The 18872-nt window shown below is 38.5% G+C and overlaps 1 non-coding gene across 1 annotated transcript; it reads right to left on the bottom strand.

Annotated features, from left to right (window-relative positions):
• Positions 1-17817: 17817 nt before the first annotated feature.
• Trnaf-aaa (transfer RNA phenylalanine (anticodon AAA)) lies at positions 17818-17900 on the bottom strand. The gene has a single exon. It is a non-coding gene; the product is annotated as a tRNA-Phe (tRNA).
• Positions 17901-18872: the final 972 nt, after the last annotated feature.

An 18872-nucleotide genomic window follows, 5' to 3' on the forward strand; every position in this document is an offset into this window, starting at 1 on the left:
TACCATTTGACGACCTTCAGATTTCTTAATAATTTGCCGTTTTGATAACTCAACAGAATGAATGGAACTGCAAAAAAGCATGGTAATTTTTGGAATTTAGAGTTTGAAATTTTGAGGTCTGGAAGGAATAATTGCACATTGTGAAAAAACGGCTGGTACAACTATTGCAGCTATTCTATTTCTCCAAGTTCGATACTTCGCCTCAACGTGTCATGGCAAACACATTACTACGGTTAAAAATGTCCAAGCATCCTTCAATCATCTTATCAAAAACGTTAACCTAGCTAATAACAGAGGTGGGGTTCGAACCCACTCGGACAATCGTCCATTGGTACTTAAGTCCAACGCCTTAACCACTCTGCCACTCTGGTTGAAATTTCAGGTTAATAAGGTTACTTGAATTTAGAAAAAGTACTGGCAATGAACTATAATATTCTAAATCGAAAAAGAGCATAACCATTTGACGACTTTCAGATTTGTCAATAATTTGCCGCTTTGATAGCTCAACAAAAAAATGGAGATGCAAAAAGGGATGGTAATATTTGGGATTTTAAGTATGAAATTTTGACATATCGAAGGAATAATTGCGCATCGTGAAATAACGGCTTGTAGAATTATTGGTGCTATTCCATTTCACCATGTGCGATACTTCACCACGTAAAGGGATGGTATGTGCGATACTTCACCACGTAAAGGGATGGTAATATTTGGGATTTTGTGTATGAAATTTTGAGATATGTAAGGGATAATTGCGCATTTCGAAAGAACGGCTTGTAGAGTTATTGGTGCTATTCCATTTCACCATGTGCGATACATCATCACAACGTCCCATGTTAACACATTTCCACAGTTAAAACTCTCCAAGCATCCCTCCATCCTGCTATCACACAGGTAAGCCTAGCTAATACCAGAGGTGGGGTTCGAACCCGCGCGGACAATCGTCCATTGCAACTTAAGTCCAGCGCCTTAACCACTCGGCCACCCTGGTTGAAATTGCAGGTTATAAAGGTTACTTGAACTTGGAAAAAGTACTGGCAATGAACCTTAGTATACTAAATCGCGCAAGAGCATTACCATTTGACGACCTTCAGATTTCTTAATAATTTGCCGTTTTGATAACTCAACAGAATGAATGGAACTGCAAAAAAGCATGGTAATTTTTGGAATTTAGAGTTTGAAATTTTGAGGTCTGGAAGGAATAATTGCACATTGTGAAATAACGGCTGGTACAACTATTGCAGCTATTCTATTTCTCCAAGTTCGATACTTCGCCTCAACGTGTCATGGCAAACACATTACTACGGTTAAAAATGTCCAAGCATCCTTCAATCATCTTATCAAAAACGTTAACCTAGCTAATAACAGAGGTGGGGTTCGAACCCACTCGGACAATCGTCCATTGGTACTTAAGTCCAACGCCTTAACCACTCTGCCACTCTGGTTGAAATTTCAGGTTAATAAGGTTACTTGAATTTAGAAAAAGTACTGGCAATGAACTATAATATTCTAAATCGAAAAAGAGCATAACCATTTGACGACTTTCAGATTTGTCAATAATTTGCCACTTTGATAGCTCAACAAAATAAATGGAGATGCAAAAAGGGATGGTAATATTTGGGATTTTGAGTATGAAATTTTGACATATCGAAAGAATAATTGCGCATCGTGAAGTAACGGCTTGTAGAATTATTGTTGCTATTCCATTTCACCATGTGCGATACCTCATCACAACGTCCCATGTTAACACATTTCCACAGTTAAAACTCTCCAAGCATCCCTCAATCCTGCTATCACACAGGTAAGCCTAGCTAATACTAGAGGTGGGGTTCGAACCCGCGCGGACAATCGTCCATTGCAACTTAAGTCCAACGCCTTAATCACTCTGCCACTCTGGTTGAAATTTCAAGTTAATAAGGTTACTTGAATTTAGAAAAAGTACTGGCAATGAACTATAATATTCTAAATCGAAAAAGAGCATAACCATTTGACGACTTTCAGATTTGTCAATAATTTGCCGCTTTGATAGCTCAACAAAATAAATGGAGATGCAAAAAGGGATGGTAATATTTGGGATTTTGAGTATGAAATTTTGACATATCGAAGGAATAATTGCGCATCGCGAAATAACGGCTTGTAGAATTATTGGTGCTATTCCATTTCACCATGTGCGATACTTCACCACGTAAAGGGATGGTATGTGCGACACTTCACCACGTAAAGGGATGGTAATATTTGGGATTTTGAGTATGAAATTTTGACATATCGAAGGTATAATTGCGCATCGTGAAATAACGGCTGGTACAACTATTGCAGCTATTCTATTTCTCCAAGTTCGATACTTCGCCCCAACGTGTCATGGCAAACGCATTTCTACGGTTAAAACTGTCCAAGCATCCTTCAATCATCTTATCAAAAACGTTAACCTAGCTGATAACACAGGTGGGGTTCGAACCCACTCGGACAATCGTCCATTGGTACTTAAGTCCAACGCCTTAACCACTCTGCCACTCTGGTTGAAATTTCAGGTTAATAAGGATACTTTATTTTAGAAAAAGTACTTGCAATGAACTATAATATTCTATATCGAAAAAGAGCAAAACCATTTGACGACTTTCAGATTTGTCAATAATTTGCCGCTTTGATAGCTCAACAAAATAAATGGAGATGCAAAAAGGGATGGTAATATTTGGGATTTTGTGTATGAAATTATGAGATATCGAAGGAATAATTGCGCATCGTGAAGTAACGGCTTGTAGAATTATTGGTGCTATTCCATTTCACCATGTGCGATACATCATCACAACGTCCCATGTTAACACATTTCCACAGTTAAAACTCTCCAAGCATCCCTCCATCCTGCTATCACACAGGTAAGCCTAGCTAATACCAGAGGTGGGGTTCGAACCCGCGCGGACAATCGTCCATTGCAACTTAAGTCCATCGCCTTAACCACTCGGCCACCCTGGTTGAAATTGCAGGTTATAAAGGTTACTTGAACTTGGAAAAAGTACTGGCAATGAACCTTAGTATACTAAATCGCCCAAGAGCATTACCATTTGACGACCTTCAGATTTCTTAATAGTTTGCCGTTTTGATAACTCAACAGAATGAATGGAACTGCAAAAAAGCATGGTAATTTTTGGAATTTAGAGTTTGAAATTTTGAGGTCTGGAAGGAATAATTGCACATTGTGAAATAACGGCTGGTACAACTATTGCAGCTATTCTATCTCTCCAAGTTCGATACTTCGCCTCAACGTGTCATGGCAAACACATTACTACGGTTAAAAATGTCCAAGCATCCTTCAATCATCTTATCAAAAACGTTAACCTAGCTAATAACAGAGGTGGGGTTCGAACCCACTCGGACAATCGTCCATTGGTACTTAAGTCCAACGCCTTAACCACTCTGCCACTCTGGTTGAAATTTCAGGTTAATAAGGTTACTTGAATTTAGAAAAAGTACTGGCAATGAACTATAATATTCTAAATCGAAAAAGAGCATAACCATTTGACGACTTTCAGATTTGTCAATAATTTGCCGCTTTGATAGCTCAACAAAAAAATGGAGATGCAAAAAGGGATGGTAATATTTGGGATTTTGAGTATGAAATTTTGACATATCGAAGGAATAATTGCGCATCGTGAAATAACGGCTTGTAGAATTATTGGTGCTATTCCATTTCACCATGTGCGATACTTCACCACGTAAAGGGATGGTATGTGCGATACTTCACCACGTAAAGGGATGGTAATATTTGGGATTTTGTGTATGAAATTTTGAGATATGTAAGGGATAATTGCGCATTTCGAAAGAACGGCTTGTAGAGTTATTGGTGCTATTCCATTTCACCATGTGCGATACATCATCACAACGTCCCATGTTAACACATTTTCACAGTTAAAACTCTCCAAGCATCCCTCCATCCTGCTATCACACAGGTAAGCCTAGCTAATACCAGAGGTGGGGTTCGAACCCGCGCGGACAATCATCCATTGCAACTTAAGTCCAGCGCCTTAACCACTCGGCCACCCTGGTTGAAATTGCAGGTTATAAAGGTTACTTGAACTTGGAAAAAGTACTGGCAATGAACCTTAGTATACTAAATCGCGCAAGAGCATTACCATTTGACGACCTTCAGATTTCTTAATAATTTGCCGTTTTTATAACTCAACAGAATGAATGGAACTGCAAAAAAGCATGGTAATTTTTGGAATTTAGAGTTTGAAATTTTGAGGTCTGGAAGGAATAATTGCACATTGTGAAATAACGGCTGGTACAACTATTGCAGCTATTCTATTTCTCCAAGTTCGATACTTCGCCTCAACGTGTCATGGCAAACACATTACTACGGTTAAAAATGTCCAAGCATCCTTCAATCATCTTATCAAAAACGTTAACCTAGCTAATAACAGAGGTGGGGTTCGAACCCACTCGGACAATCGTCCATTGGTACTTAAGTCCAACGCCTTAACCACTCTGCCACTCTGGTTGAAATTTCAGGTTAATAAGGTTACTTGAATTTAGAAAAAGTACTGGCAATGAACTATAATATTCTAAATCGAAAAAGAGCATAACCATTTGACGACTTTCAGATTTGTCAATAATTTGCCACTTTGATAGCTCAACAAAATAAATGGAGATGCAAAAAGGGATGGTAATATTTTGGATTTTGAGTATGAAATTTTGACATATCGAAAGAATAATTGCGCATCGTGAAGTAACGGCTTGTAGAATTATTGGTGCTATTCCATTTCACCATGTGCGATACTTCACCACAACGTCTCATGTTGAGACGATTCCACGGTTTAACTCTCCAAGCATCCCTCAATCTTCTTATCACACAGGTTAGCCTAGCTAATGCTAGAGGTGGGGTTTGGACCCACGCGGACAATCGTCCATTGGATCTTAAGTCCAACGCATTAACCACTCGGCCACCCTGGTTGAAATTGCAGGTTATAAAGGTTACTTGAACTTGGAAAAAGTACTGGCAATGAACCTTAGTATACTAAATCGCGCAAGAGCATTACCATTTGACGACCTTCAGATTTCTTAATAATTTGCCGTTTTGATAACTCAACAGAATGAGTGGAACTGCAAAAAAGCATGGTAATTTTTGGAATTTAGAGTTTGAAATTTTGAGGTCTGGAAGGAATAATTGCACATTGTGAAATAACGGCTGGTACAACTATTGCAGCTATTCTATTTCTCCAAGTTCGATACTTCGCCTCAACGTGTCATGGCAAACACATTTCTACGGTTAAAAATGTCCAAGCATTCTTCAATCATCTTATCAAAAACGTTAACCTAGCTAATAACAGAGGTGGGTTTCGAACCCACTCAGACAATCGTCCATTGGTACTTAAGTCAAACGCCTTAATCACTCTGCCACTCTGGATGAAATTTCAGGTTAATAAGGTTACTTGAATTTAGAAAAAGTACTGGCAATGAACTATAATATTCTAAATCGAAAAAGAGCATAACCATTTGACGACTTTCAGATTTGTCAATAATTTGCCGCTTTGATAGCTCAACAAAATAAATGGAGATGCAAAAAGGGATGGTAATATTTGGGATTTTGAGTATGAAATTTTGACATATCGAAGGAATAATTGCGCATCGTGAAATAACGGCTTGTAGAATTATTGGTGCTATTCCATTTCACCATGTGCGATACTTCACCACGTAAAGAGATGGTATGTGCGATACTTCACCACGTAAAGGGATGGTAATATTTGGGATTGTGTGTATGAAATTTTGAGATATGTAAGAGATAATTGCGCATTTCGAAAGAACGGCTTGTAGAATTATTGGTACTATTCCATTTCACCATGTGCGATACTTTACCACGTAAAGGGATGGTAATATTTGGGATTTTGTGTATGAAATTTTGAGATATGTAAGGGATAATTGCGCATTTCGAAAGAACGGCTTGTAGAATTATTGTTGCTATTCCATTTCACCATGTGCGATACCTCATCACAACGTCCCATGTTAACACATTTCCACAGTTAAAATTCTCCAAGCATCCCTCAATCCTGCTATCACACAGGTAAGCCTAGCTAATACTAGAGGTGGGGTTCGAACCCGCGCGGACAATCGTCCATTGCAACTTAAGTCCAACGCCTTAATCACTCTGCCACTCTGGTTGAAATTTCAAGTTAATAAGGTTACTTGAATTTAGAAAAAGTACTGGCAATGAACTATAATATTCTAAATCGAAAAAGAGCATAACCATTTGACGACTTTCAGATTTGTCAATAATTTGCCGCTTTGATAGCTCAACAAAATAAATGGAGATGCAAAAAGGGATGGTAATATTTGGGATTTTGAGTATGAAATTTTGACATATCGAAGGAATAATTGCGCATCGCGAAATAACGGCTTGTAGAATTATTGGTGCTATTCCATTTCACCATGTGCGATACTTCACCACGTAAAGTGATGGTATGTGCGACACTTCACCACGTAAAGGGATGGTAATATTTGGGATTTTGAGTATGAAATTTTGACATATCGAGGGAATAATTGCGCATCGTGAAATAACGGCTGGTACAACTATTGCAGCTATTCTATTTCTCCAAGTTCGATACTTCGCCCCAACGTGTCATGGCAAACGCATTTCTACGGTTAAAACTGTCCAAGCATCCTTCAATCATCTTATCAAAAACGTTAACCTAGCTGATAACACAGGTGGGGTTCGAACCCACTCGGACAATCGTCCATTGGTACTTAAGTCCAACGCCTTAACCACTCTGCCACTCTGGTTGAAATTTCAAGTTAATAAGGATACTTGATTTTAGAAAAAGTACTTGCAATGAACTATAATATTCTATATCGAAAAAGAGCAAAACCATTTGACGACTTTCAGATTTGTCAATAATTTGCCGCTTTGATAGCTCAACAAAATAAATGGAGATGCAAAAAGGGATGGTAATATTTGGGATTTTGAGTATGAAATTTTGAGATATCGAAGGAATAATTGCGCATCGTGAAATAACGGCTTGTAGAATTATTGGTGCTATTCCATTTCACCATGTGCGATACTTCACCACGTAAAGGGATGGTAATATTTGGGATTTTGTGTATGAAATTTTGAGATATGTAAGAGATAATTGCGCATTTCAAAAGAGCGGCTTGTAGAATTATTGGTGCTATTCCATTTCACCATGTGCGATACCTCATCACAACGTCTCATGTTAACACATTTCCACAGTTAAAACTCTCCAAGCATCCCTCAATCCTGCTATCACACAGGTAAGCCTAGCTAATACCAGAGGTGGGGTTCGAACCCGCGCGGACAATCGTCCATTGCAACTTAAGTCCAACGCCTTAACCACTCGGCCACATTGGTTGAAATTGCAGGTTATAAGGGTTACTTGAACTTGGAAAAAGTACTGGCAATGAACCTTAGTATACTAAATCGCGCAAGAGCATTACCATTTGACGACCTTCAGATTTCTTAATAATTTGCCGTTTTGATAACTCAACAGAATGAATGGAACTGCAAAAAAGCATGGTAATTTTTGGGATTTAGAGTTTGAAATTTTGGGGTCTGGAAGGAATAATTGCACATTGTGAAATAACGGCTGGTACAACTATTGCAGCTATTCTATTTCTCCAAGTTCGATACTTCGCCCCAACGTGTCATGGCAAACGCATTTCTACGGTTAAAACTGTCCAAGCATCCTTCAATCATCTTATCAAAAACGTTAACCTAGCTGATAACACAGGTGGGGTTCGAACCCACTCGGACAATCGTCCATTGGTACTTAAGTCCAACGCCTTAACCACTCTGCCACTCTGGTTGAAATTTCAGGTTAATAAGGATACTTGATTTTAGAAAAAGTACTTGCAATGAACTATAATATTCTATATCGAAAAAGAGCAAAACCATTTGACGACTTTCAGATTTGTCAATAATTTGCCGCTTTGATAGCTCAACAAAATAAATGGAGATGCAAAAAGGGATGGTAATATTTGGGATTTTGAGTATGAAATTTTGAGATATCGAAGGAATAATTGCGCATCGTGAAATAACGGCTTGTAGAATTATTGGTGCTATTCTATTTCACCATGTGCGATACTTCACCACGTAAAGGGATGGTATGTGCGATACTTCACCACGTAAAGGGATGGTAATATTTGGGATTTTGTGTATGAAATTTTGAGATATGTAAGAGATAATTGCGCATTTCGAAAGAGCGGCTTGTAGAATTATTGGTGCTATTCCATTTCACCATGTGCGATACCTCATCACAACGTCTCATGTTAACACATTTCCACAGTTAAAACTCTCCAAGCATCCCTCAATCCTGCTATCACACAGGTAAGCCTAGCTAATACCAGAGGTGGGGTTCGAACCCGCGCGGACAATCGTCCATTGCAACTTAAGTCCAACGCCTTAACCACTCGGCCACCCTGGTTGAAATTGCAGGTTATAAGGGTTACTTGAACTTGGAAAAAGTACTGGCAATGAACCTTAGTATACTAAATCGCGCAAGAGCAATACCATTTGACGACCTTCAGATTTCTTAATAATTTTCCGTTTTGATAACTCAACAGAATGAATGGAACTGCAAAAAAGCATGGTAATTTTTGGGATTTAGAGTTTGAAATTTTGGGGTCTGGAAGGAATAATTGCACATTGTGAAATAACGGCTGGTACAACTATTGCAGCTATTCTATTTCTCCAAGTTCGATACTTCGCCTCAACGTGTCATGGCAAACACATTTCTACGGTTAAAAATGTCCAAGCATCCTTCAATCATCTTATCAAAAACGTTAACCTAGCTAATAACAGAGGTGGGGTTCGAACCCACGCAGACAATCGTCCATTGGTACATAAGTCCAACGCCTTAATCACTCTGCCACTCTGGTTGAAATTTCAGGTTAATAAGGTTACTTGAATTTAGAAAAAGTACTTGCAATGAACTATAATATTCTATATCGAAAAAGAGCAAAACCATTTGACGACTTTCAGATTTGTCAATAATTTGCCGCTTTGATAGCTCAACAAAATAAATGGAGATGCAAAAAGGGATGGTAATATTTGGGATTTTGAGTATGAAATTTTGAGATATCGAAGGAATAATTGCGCATCGTGAAATAACGGCTTGTAGAATTATTGGTGCTATTCTATTTCACCATGTGCGATACTTCACCACGTAAAGGGATGGTAATATTTGGGATGTTGTGTATGAAATTTTGAGATATGTAAGAGATAATTGCGCATTTCGAAAGAGCGGCTTGTAGAATTATTGGTGCTATTCCATTTCACCATGTGCGATACCTCATCACAACGTCTCATGTTAACACATTTCCACAGTTAAAACTCTCCAAGCATCCCTCAATCCTGCTATCACACAGGTAAGCCTAGCTAATACCAGAGGTGGGGTTCGAACCCGCGCGGACAATCGTCCATTGCAACTTAAGTCCAACGCCTTAACCACTCGGCCACCCTGGTTGAAATTGCAGGTTATAAGGGTTACTTGAACTTGGAAAAAGTACTGGCAATGAACCTTAGTATACTAAATCGCGCAAGAGCAATACCATTTGACGACCTTTAGATTTCTTAATAATTTGCCGTTTTGATAACTCAACAGAATGAATGGAACTGCAAAAAAGCATGGTAATTTTTGGGATTTAGAGTTTGAAATTTTGGGGTCTGGAAGGAATAATTGCACATTGTGAAATAACGGCTGGTACAACTATGGCAGCTATTCTATTTCTTCAAGTTCGATACTTCGCCTCAACGTGTCATGGCAAACACATTTCTACGGTTAAAAATGTCCAAGCATCCTTCAATCATCTTATCAAAAACGTTAACCTAGCTAATAACAGAGGTGGGGTTCGAACCCACGCAGACAATCGTCCATTGGTACATAAGTCCAACGCCTTAATCACTCTGCCACTCTGGTTGAAATTTCAGGTTAATAAGGTTACTTGAAATTAGAAAAAGTACTGGCAATGAACTATAATATTCTAAATCGAAAAAGAGCATAACCATTTGACGACTTTCAGATTTGTCAATAATTTGCCGCTTTGATAGCTCAACAAAATAAATGGAGATGCAAAAAGGGATGGTAATATTTGGGATTTTGAGTATGAAATTTTGACATATCGAAGGAATAATTGCGCATCGTGAAATAACGGCTTGTAGAATTATTGGTGCTATTCCATTTCACCATGTGCGATACTTCACCACGTAAAGGGATGGTATGTGCGATACTTCACCACGTAAAGGGATGGTAATATTTGGGATTTTGTGTATGAAATTTTGAGATATGTAAGGGATAATTGCGCATTTCGAAAGAACGGCTTGTAGAGTTATTGGTGCTATTCCATTTCACCATGTGCGATACATCATCACAACGTCCCATGTTAACACATTTCCACAGTTAAAACTCTCCAAGCATCCCTCAATCTTCTTATCACACAGGTTAGCCTAGCTAATGCTAGAGGTGGGGTTTGGACCCACGCGGACAATCGTCCATTGGATCTTAAGTCCAACGCATTAACCACTCGGCCACCCTGGTTGAAATTGCAGGTTATAAAGGTTACTTGAACTTGGAAAAAGTACTGGCAATGAACCTTAGTATACTAAATCGCGCAAGAGCATTACCATTTGACGACCTTCAGATTTCTTAATAATTTGCCGTTTTGATAACTCAACAGAATGAGTGGAACTGCAAAAAAGCATGGTAATTTTTGGGATTTAGAGTTTGAAATTTTGAGGTCTGGAAGGAATAATTGCACATTGTGAAATAACGGCTGGTACAACTATTGCAGCTATTCTATTTCTCCAAGTTCGATACTTCGCCTCAACGTGTCATGGCAAACACATTTCTACGGTTAAAAATGTCCAAGCATTCTTCAATCATCTTATCAAAAACGTTAACCTAGCTAATAACAGAGGTGGGTTTCGAACCCACTCAGACAATCGTCCATTGGTACTTAAGTCAAACGCCTTAATCACTCTGCCACTCTGGTTGAAATTTCAGGTTAATAAGGTTACTTGAATTTAGAAAAAGTACTGGCAATGAACTATAATATTCTATATCGAAAAAGAGCAAAACCATTTGACGACTTTCAGATTTGTCAATAATTTGCCGCTTTGATAGCTCAACAAAATAAATGGAGATGCAAAAAGGGATGGTAATATTTGGGATTTTGAGTATGAAATTTTGAGATATCGAAGGAATAATTGCGCATCGTGAAATAACGGCTTGTAGAATTATTGGTGCTATTCTATTTCACCATGTGCGATACTTCACCACGTAAAGGGATGGTAATATTTGGGATGTTGTGTATGAAATTTTGAGATATGTAAGAGATAATTGCGCATTTCGAAAGAGCGGCTTGTAGAATTATTGGTGCTATTCCATTTCACCATGTGCGATACCTCATCACAACGTCTCATGTTAACACATTTCCACAGTTAAAACTCTCCAAGCATCCCTCAATCCTGCTATCACACAGGTAAGCCTAGCTAATACCAGAGGTGGGGTTCGAACCCGCGCGGACAATCGTCCATTGCAACTTAAGTCCAACGCCTTAACCACTCGGCCACCCTGGTTGAAATTGCAGGTTATAAGGGTTACTTGAACTTGGAAAAAGTACTGGCAATGAACCTTAGTATACTAAATCGCGCAAGAGCAATACCATTTGACGACCTTTAGATTTCTTAATAATTTGCCGTTTTGATAACTCAACAGAATGAATGGAACTGCAAAAAAGCATGGTAATTTTTGGGATTTAGAGTTTGAAATTTTGGGGTCTGGAAGGAATAATTGCACATTGTGAAATAACGGCTGGTACAACTATGGCAGCTATTCTATTTCTTCAAGTTCGATACTTCGCCTCAACGTGTCATGGCAAACACATTTCTACGGTTAAAAATGTCCAAGCATCCTTCAATCATCTTATCAAAAACGTTAACCTAGCTAATAACAGAGGTGGGGTTCGAACCCACGCAGACAATCGTCCATTGGTACATAAGTCCAACGCCTTAATCACTCTGCCACTCTGGTTGAAATTTCAGGTTAATAAGGTTACTTGAAATTAGAAAAAGTACTGGCAATGAACTATAATATTCTAAATCGAAGAAGAGCATAACCATTTGACGACTTTCAGATTTGTCAATAATTTGCCGCTTTGATAGCTCAACAAAATAAATGGAGATGCAAAAAGGGATGGTAATATTTGGGATTTTGAGTATGAAATTTTGACATATCGAAGGAATAATTGCGCATCGTGAAATAACAGTTTGTAGAATTATTGGTGCTATTCCATTTCACCATGTGCGATACTTCACCACGTAAAGGGATGGTATGTGCGATACTTCACCACGTAAAGGGATGGTAATATTTGGGATTTTGTGTATGAAATTTTGAGATATGTAAGGGATAATTGCGCATTTCGAAAGAACGGCTTGTAGAGTTATTGGTGCTATTCCATTTCACCATGTGCGATACATCATCACAACGTCCCATGTTAACACATTTCCACAGTTAAAACTCTCCAAGCATCCCTCCATCCTGCTATCACACAGGTAAGCCTAGCTAATACCAGAGGTGGGGTTCGAACCCGCGCGGACAATCGTCCATTGCAACTTAAGTCCAGCGCCTTAACCACTCGGCCACCCTGGTTGAAATTGCAGGTTATAAAGGTTACTTGAACTTGGAAAAAGTACTGGCAATGAACCTTAGTATACTAAATCGCGCAAGAGCATTACCATTTGACGACCTTCAGATTTCTTAATAATTTGCCGTTTTGATAACTCAACAGAATGAATGGAACTGCAAAAAAGCATGGTAATTTTTGGAATTTAGAGTTTGAAATTTTGAGGTCTGGAAGGAATAATTGCACATTGTGAAATAACGGCTGGTACAACTATTGCAGCTATTCTATTTCTCCAAGTTCGATACTTCGCCTCAACGTGTCATGGCAAACACATTACTACGGTTAAAAATGTCCAAGCATCCTTCAATCATCTTATCAAAAACGTTAACCTAGCTAATAACAGAGGTGGGGTTCGAACCCACTCGGACAATCGTCCATTGGTACTTAAGTCCAACGCCTTAACCACTCTGCCACTCTGGTTGAAATTTCAGGTTAATAAGGTTACTTGAATTTAGAAAAAGTACTGGCAATGAACTATAATATTCTAAATCGAAAAAGAGCATAACCATTTGACGACTTTCAGATTTGTCAATAATTTGCCGCTTTGATAGCTCAACAAAATAAATGGAGATGCAAAAAGGGATGGTAATATTTGGGATTTTGAGTATGAAATTTTGACATATCGAAAGAATAATTGCGCATCGTGAAGTAACGGCTTGTAGAATTATTGGTGCTATTCCATTTCACCATGTGCGATACTTCACCACAACGTCTCATGTTGAGACATTTCCACGGTTTAACTCTCCAAGCATCCCTCAATCTTCTTATCACACAGGTTAGCCTAGCTAATTCTAGAGGTGGGGTTTGGACCCACGCGGACAATCGTCCATTGGATCTTAAGTCCAACGCATTAACCACTCGGCCACCCTGGTTGAAATTGCAGGTTATAAAGGTTACTTGAACTTGGAAAAAGTACTGGCAATGAACCTTAGTATACTAAATCGCGCAAGAGCATTACCATTTGACGACCTTCAGATTTCTTAATAATTTGCCGTTTTGATAACTCAACAGAATGAGTGGAACTGCAAAAAAGCATGGTAATTTTTGGGATTTAGAGTTTGAAATTTTGAGGTCTGGAAGGAATAATTGCACATTGTGAAATAACGGCTGGTACAACTATTGCAGCTATTCTATTTCTCCAAGTTCGATACTTCGCCTCAACGTGTCATGGCAAACACATTTCTACGGTTAAAAATGTCCAAGCATTCTTCAATCATCTTATCAAAAACGTTAACCTAGCTAATAACAGAGGTGGGTTTCGAACCCACTCAGACAATCGTCCATTGGTACTTAAGTCAAACGCCTTAATCACTCTGCCACTCTGGTTGAAATTTCAGGTTAATAAGGTTACTTGAATTTAGAAAAAGTACTGGCAATGAACTATAATATTCTAAATCGAAAAAGAGCATAACCATTTGACGACTTTCAGATTTGTCAATAATTTGCCGCTTTGATAGCTCAACAAAATAAATGGAGATGCAAAAAGGGATGGTAATATTTGGGATTTTGAGTATGAAATTTTGACATATCGAAGGAATAATTGCGCATCGTGAAATAACGGCTTGTAGAATTATTGGTGCTATTCCATTTCACCATGTGCGATACTTCACCACGTAAAGAGATGGTATGTGCGATAGTTCACCACGTAAAGGGATGGTAATATTTGGGATTGTGTGTATGAAATTTTGAGATATGTAAGAGATAATTGCGCATTTCGAAAGAACGGCTTGTAGAATTATTGGTACTATTCCATTTCACCATGTGCGATACTTTACCACGTAAAGGGATGGTAATATTTGGGATTTTGTGTATGAAATTTTGAGATATGTAAGGGATAATTGCGCATTTCGAAAGAACGGCTTGTAGAATTATTGTTGCTATTCCATTTCACCATGTGCGATACCTCATCACAACGTCCCATGTTAACACATTTCCACAGTTAAAACTCTCCAAGCATCCCTCAATCCTGCTATCACACAGGTAAGCCTAGCTAATACTAGAGGTGGGGTTCGAACCCGCGCGGACAATCGTCCATTGCAACTTAAGTCCAACGCCTTAATCACTCTGCCACTCTGGTTGAAATTTCAGGTTAATAAGGTTACTTGAATTTAGAAAAAGTACTGGCAATGAACTATAATATTCTAAATCAAAAAAGAGCATAACCATTTGACGACTTTCAGATTTGTCAATAATTTGCCGCTTTGATAGCTCAACAAAATAAATGGAGATGCAAAAAGGGATGGTAATATTTGGGATTTTGAGTATGAAATTTTGACATATCGAAGGAATAATTGCGCATCGCGAAATAACGGCTTGTAGAATTATTGGTGCTATTCCATTTCACCATGTGCGATACTTCACCACGTAAAGGGATGGTATGTGCGACACTTCACCACGTAAAGGGATGGTAATACTTGGGATTTTGAGTATGAAATTTTGACATATCGAAGGAATAATTGCGCATCGTGAAATAACGGCTTGTAGAATTATTGGTGCTATTCCATTTCACCATGTGCAATACTTCACCACAACGTCTCATATTGAGACATTTCCACGGTTTAACTCTCCAAGCATCCCTCAATCTTCTTATCACACAGGTTAGCCTAGCTAATAATAGAGGTGGGGTTTGGACCCACGCGGACAATCGTCCATTGGATCTTAAGTCCAAAGCCTTAACCACTCGGCCACCCTGGTTGAAATAGCAGGTTATAAAGGTTACTTGAACTTGGAAAAAGTACTGGCAATGAACCTTAGTATACTAAATCGCGCAAGAGCATTACCATTTGACGACCTTCAAATTTCTTAATAAATTGCCGTTTTGATAACTCAACAGAATGAGTGGAACTGCAAAAAAGCATGGTAATTTTTGGGGATTAGAGTTTGAAATTTTGAGGTCTGGAAGGAATAATTGCACATTGTGAAATAACGGCTGGTACAACTATTGCAGCTATTCTATTTCTCCAAGTTCGATACTTCGCCTCAACGTGTCATGGCAAACACATTTCTACGGTTAAAAATGTCCAAGCATCCTTCAATCATCTTATCAAAAACGTTAACCTAGCTAATAACAGAGGTGGGGTTCGAACCCACTCGGACAATCGTCCATTGGTACTTAAGTCCAACGCCTTAATCACTCTGCCACTCTGGTTGAAATTTCAGGTTAATAAGGTTACTTGAATTTAGAAAAAGTACTGGCAATGAACTATAATATTCTAAATCGAAAAAGAGCATAACCATTTGACGACTTTCAGATTTGTCAATAATTTGCCGCTTTGATAATTCAACAAAATGAATGGAGATGCAAAATGGGATGGTAATATCTGGGACTTTGAGTTTGAAAGTTTGAGATATCGAAGGAATAATTGCGCATCGTGAAATAACGGCTTGTAGAATTATTGGTGCTATTCCATTTCACCATGTGCGATACTTCACCACGTAAAGGGATGGTATGTGCGATACTTCACCACGTAAAGGGATGGTAATATTTGGGATTGTGTGTATGAAATTTTGAGATATGTAAGAGATAATTGCGCATTTCGAAAGAACGGCTTGTAGAATTATTGGTACTATTCCATTTCACCATGTGCGATACTTTACCACGTAAAGGGATGGTAGGTGCGATACTTCACCACGTAAAGGGATGGTAATATTTGGGATTTTGTGTATGAAATTTTGAGATATGTAAGGGATAATTGCGCATTTCGAAAGAACGGCTTGTAGAATTATTGGTGCTATTCCATTTCACCATGTGCGATACCTCATCACAACGTCCCATGTTAACACATTTCCATAGTTAAAACTCTTCAAGCATCCCTCAATCCTGCTATCACACAGGTAAGCCTAGCTAATACTAGAGGTGGGGTTCGAACCCACGCGGACAATCGTCCATTGCAACTTAAGTCCAACGCCTTAATCACTCTGCCACTCTGGTTGAAATTTCAGGTTAATAAGGTTACTTAAATTTAGAAAAAGTACTGGCAATGAACTATAATATTCTGAATCGAAAAAGAGCATAACCATTTGACGACTTTCAGATTTGTCAATAATTTGCCGCTTTGATAGCTCAACAAAATAAATGGAGATGCAAAAAGGGATGGTAATGTTTGTGATTTTGAGTATGAAATTTTGAGATATGGAAGACATAATTGCGCATCATGAATTAACGGCTTGTAGAATTATTGTTACTATTCCATTTCACCATGTGCGATACTTCACCACGTAAAGGGATGGTATGTGCGACACTTCACCACGTAAAGGGATGGTAATATTTGGGATTTTGAGTATGAAATTTTGACATATCGAAGGAATAATTGCGCATCTTGAAATAACAGCTTGTAGAATTATTGGTGCTATTCCATTTCACCATGTGCAATACTTCACCACAACGTCTCATGTTGAGACATTTCCACGGTTTAACTCTCCAAGCATACCTCAATCTTCTTATCACACAGGTTAGCCTAGCTAATACTAGAGGTGGGGTTTGGAGCATAGTAATTTTTGGGAAAGCATGGTAATTTTTGGGATTTAGAGTTTGAAATCTTGAGGTCTGGAAGGAATAATTGCACATTGTGAAATAACGGCTGGTACAACTATTGCAGCTATTCTATTTCTCCAAGTTCGATACTTCGCCTCAACGTGTCATGGCAAACACATTTCTACGGTTAAAAATGTCCAAGCATCCTTCAATCATCTTATCAAAAACGTTAACCTAGCTAATAAAAGAGGTGGGGTTCGAACCCACTCGGACAATCGTCCATTGGTACTTAAGTCCAAGGTTAATAAGGTTACTTGAATTTAAAAAAAGTACTGGCAATGAACTACAATATTCTAAATCGAAAAAGAGCATAACCATTTGACGACTTTCAGATTTGTCAATAATTTGCCGCTTTGATAATTCAACAAAATGAATGGAGATGCAAAATGGGATGGTAATATCTGGGATTTTGAGTTTGAAAGTTTGAGATATGGAAGGCAATATTGCGCATCGTGAAGTAACGGCTGGTAGAATTATTGGGGCTATTCTATTTCTTCAAGTGGGATAATTCAACAGAACGTGTCATGTTAACGCATTTCCACGGTTAAAACTCTCCAAGCATACCTCAATCTTCTTATCACATAGGTCAGCCTGGCTAATACCAGAGGTGGGGTTCAAACCCACGCGGACAATCGTCCATTGGAACTTTCGTCCAACGCCTTAACCACTCGGCCACAATGGTTAAAATTTCAGGTTGACAAGGTTACTTGAACTTGGAAAGAGTACTAGCAATAAACCTTAGTATTCCAAATCGCGGAAGAGCATTACCAATTGACGACCTTCAGATTTTTCAATAATTTGCCGTTTTGATAACTCAACAAAATGAATGGAACTGCGAAAGGGGATGGTAATATCTGGAACTTTGAGTTTGAAAGATTGAGATATGGAAGGCAATATTGCGCATCGTGAAGTAACGGCTGGTAGAAGTATTGGGGCTATTCTATTTCGCCATGTGGGATAATTCAACACAACGTGTCATGTTAACGCATTTTCTCTGTTAAAACTTTCCAAGCATCCTTCAATCATCTTTTCAAACAGGTTAATTCAGCTAATATCAGAGGTGGTGTTCGAACCCACGCAGACAATTTTCCATTGCAATTAAGTCAAACGCCTTAATCATTCGGCCCCCTTGGTTGAAATTTCAGGTTAATATGGTTACTTGAAGCTGTAAAAAGTACTGGCAATGAACCTTAGTATTCTAAATCGCGCAAGAGCATTAACATCTGTCGACCTTCTTATTTCTTTAATAATTTTCCGTTTTGATAATTCAACAAATTGACTGGAACTGCAAAAGGGATGACAATATTTGGGACTTTGAATTTGAAATTTTGAGATATGTAAGGAATAATTGCGCATTGTGGAATAACGGCTGGTACAACTATTACAGATATTCTATTTCTCCAAGTTCGATACTTCGCCACGACGTGTCATGGCAAACACATTTCCACGTTTAAATTCTCCAAGCATCTTCCAATCAATTTATCACACAGGTTAACCCAGCTAATACCAGAGGTGGTGTTCGAGCCCACGCGGACAGTCATCCATTGGAACTAAAGTGCAGCGCCTTAACCACTCGGCCACCCTGGTTGAAATTTCAGGTTAATAACGTTACATGAACTTTGAAAATGTACTGGCAATGAACCCTAATACTCTA

Source organism: Hydractinia symbiolongicarpus, chromosome 2 (assembly GCF_029227915.1).
Source record: "Hydractinia symbiolongicarpus strain clone_291-10 chromosome 2, HSymV2.1, whole genome shotgun sequence".
NCBI lineage: Eukaryota > Metazoa > Cnidaria > Hydrozoa > Anthoathecata > Hydractiniidae > Hydractinia > Hydractinia symbiolongicarpus.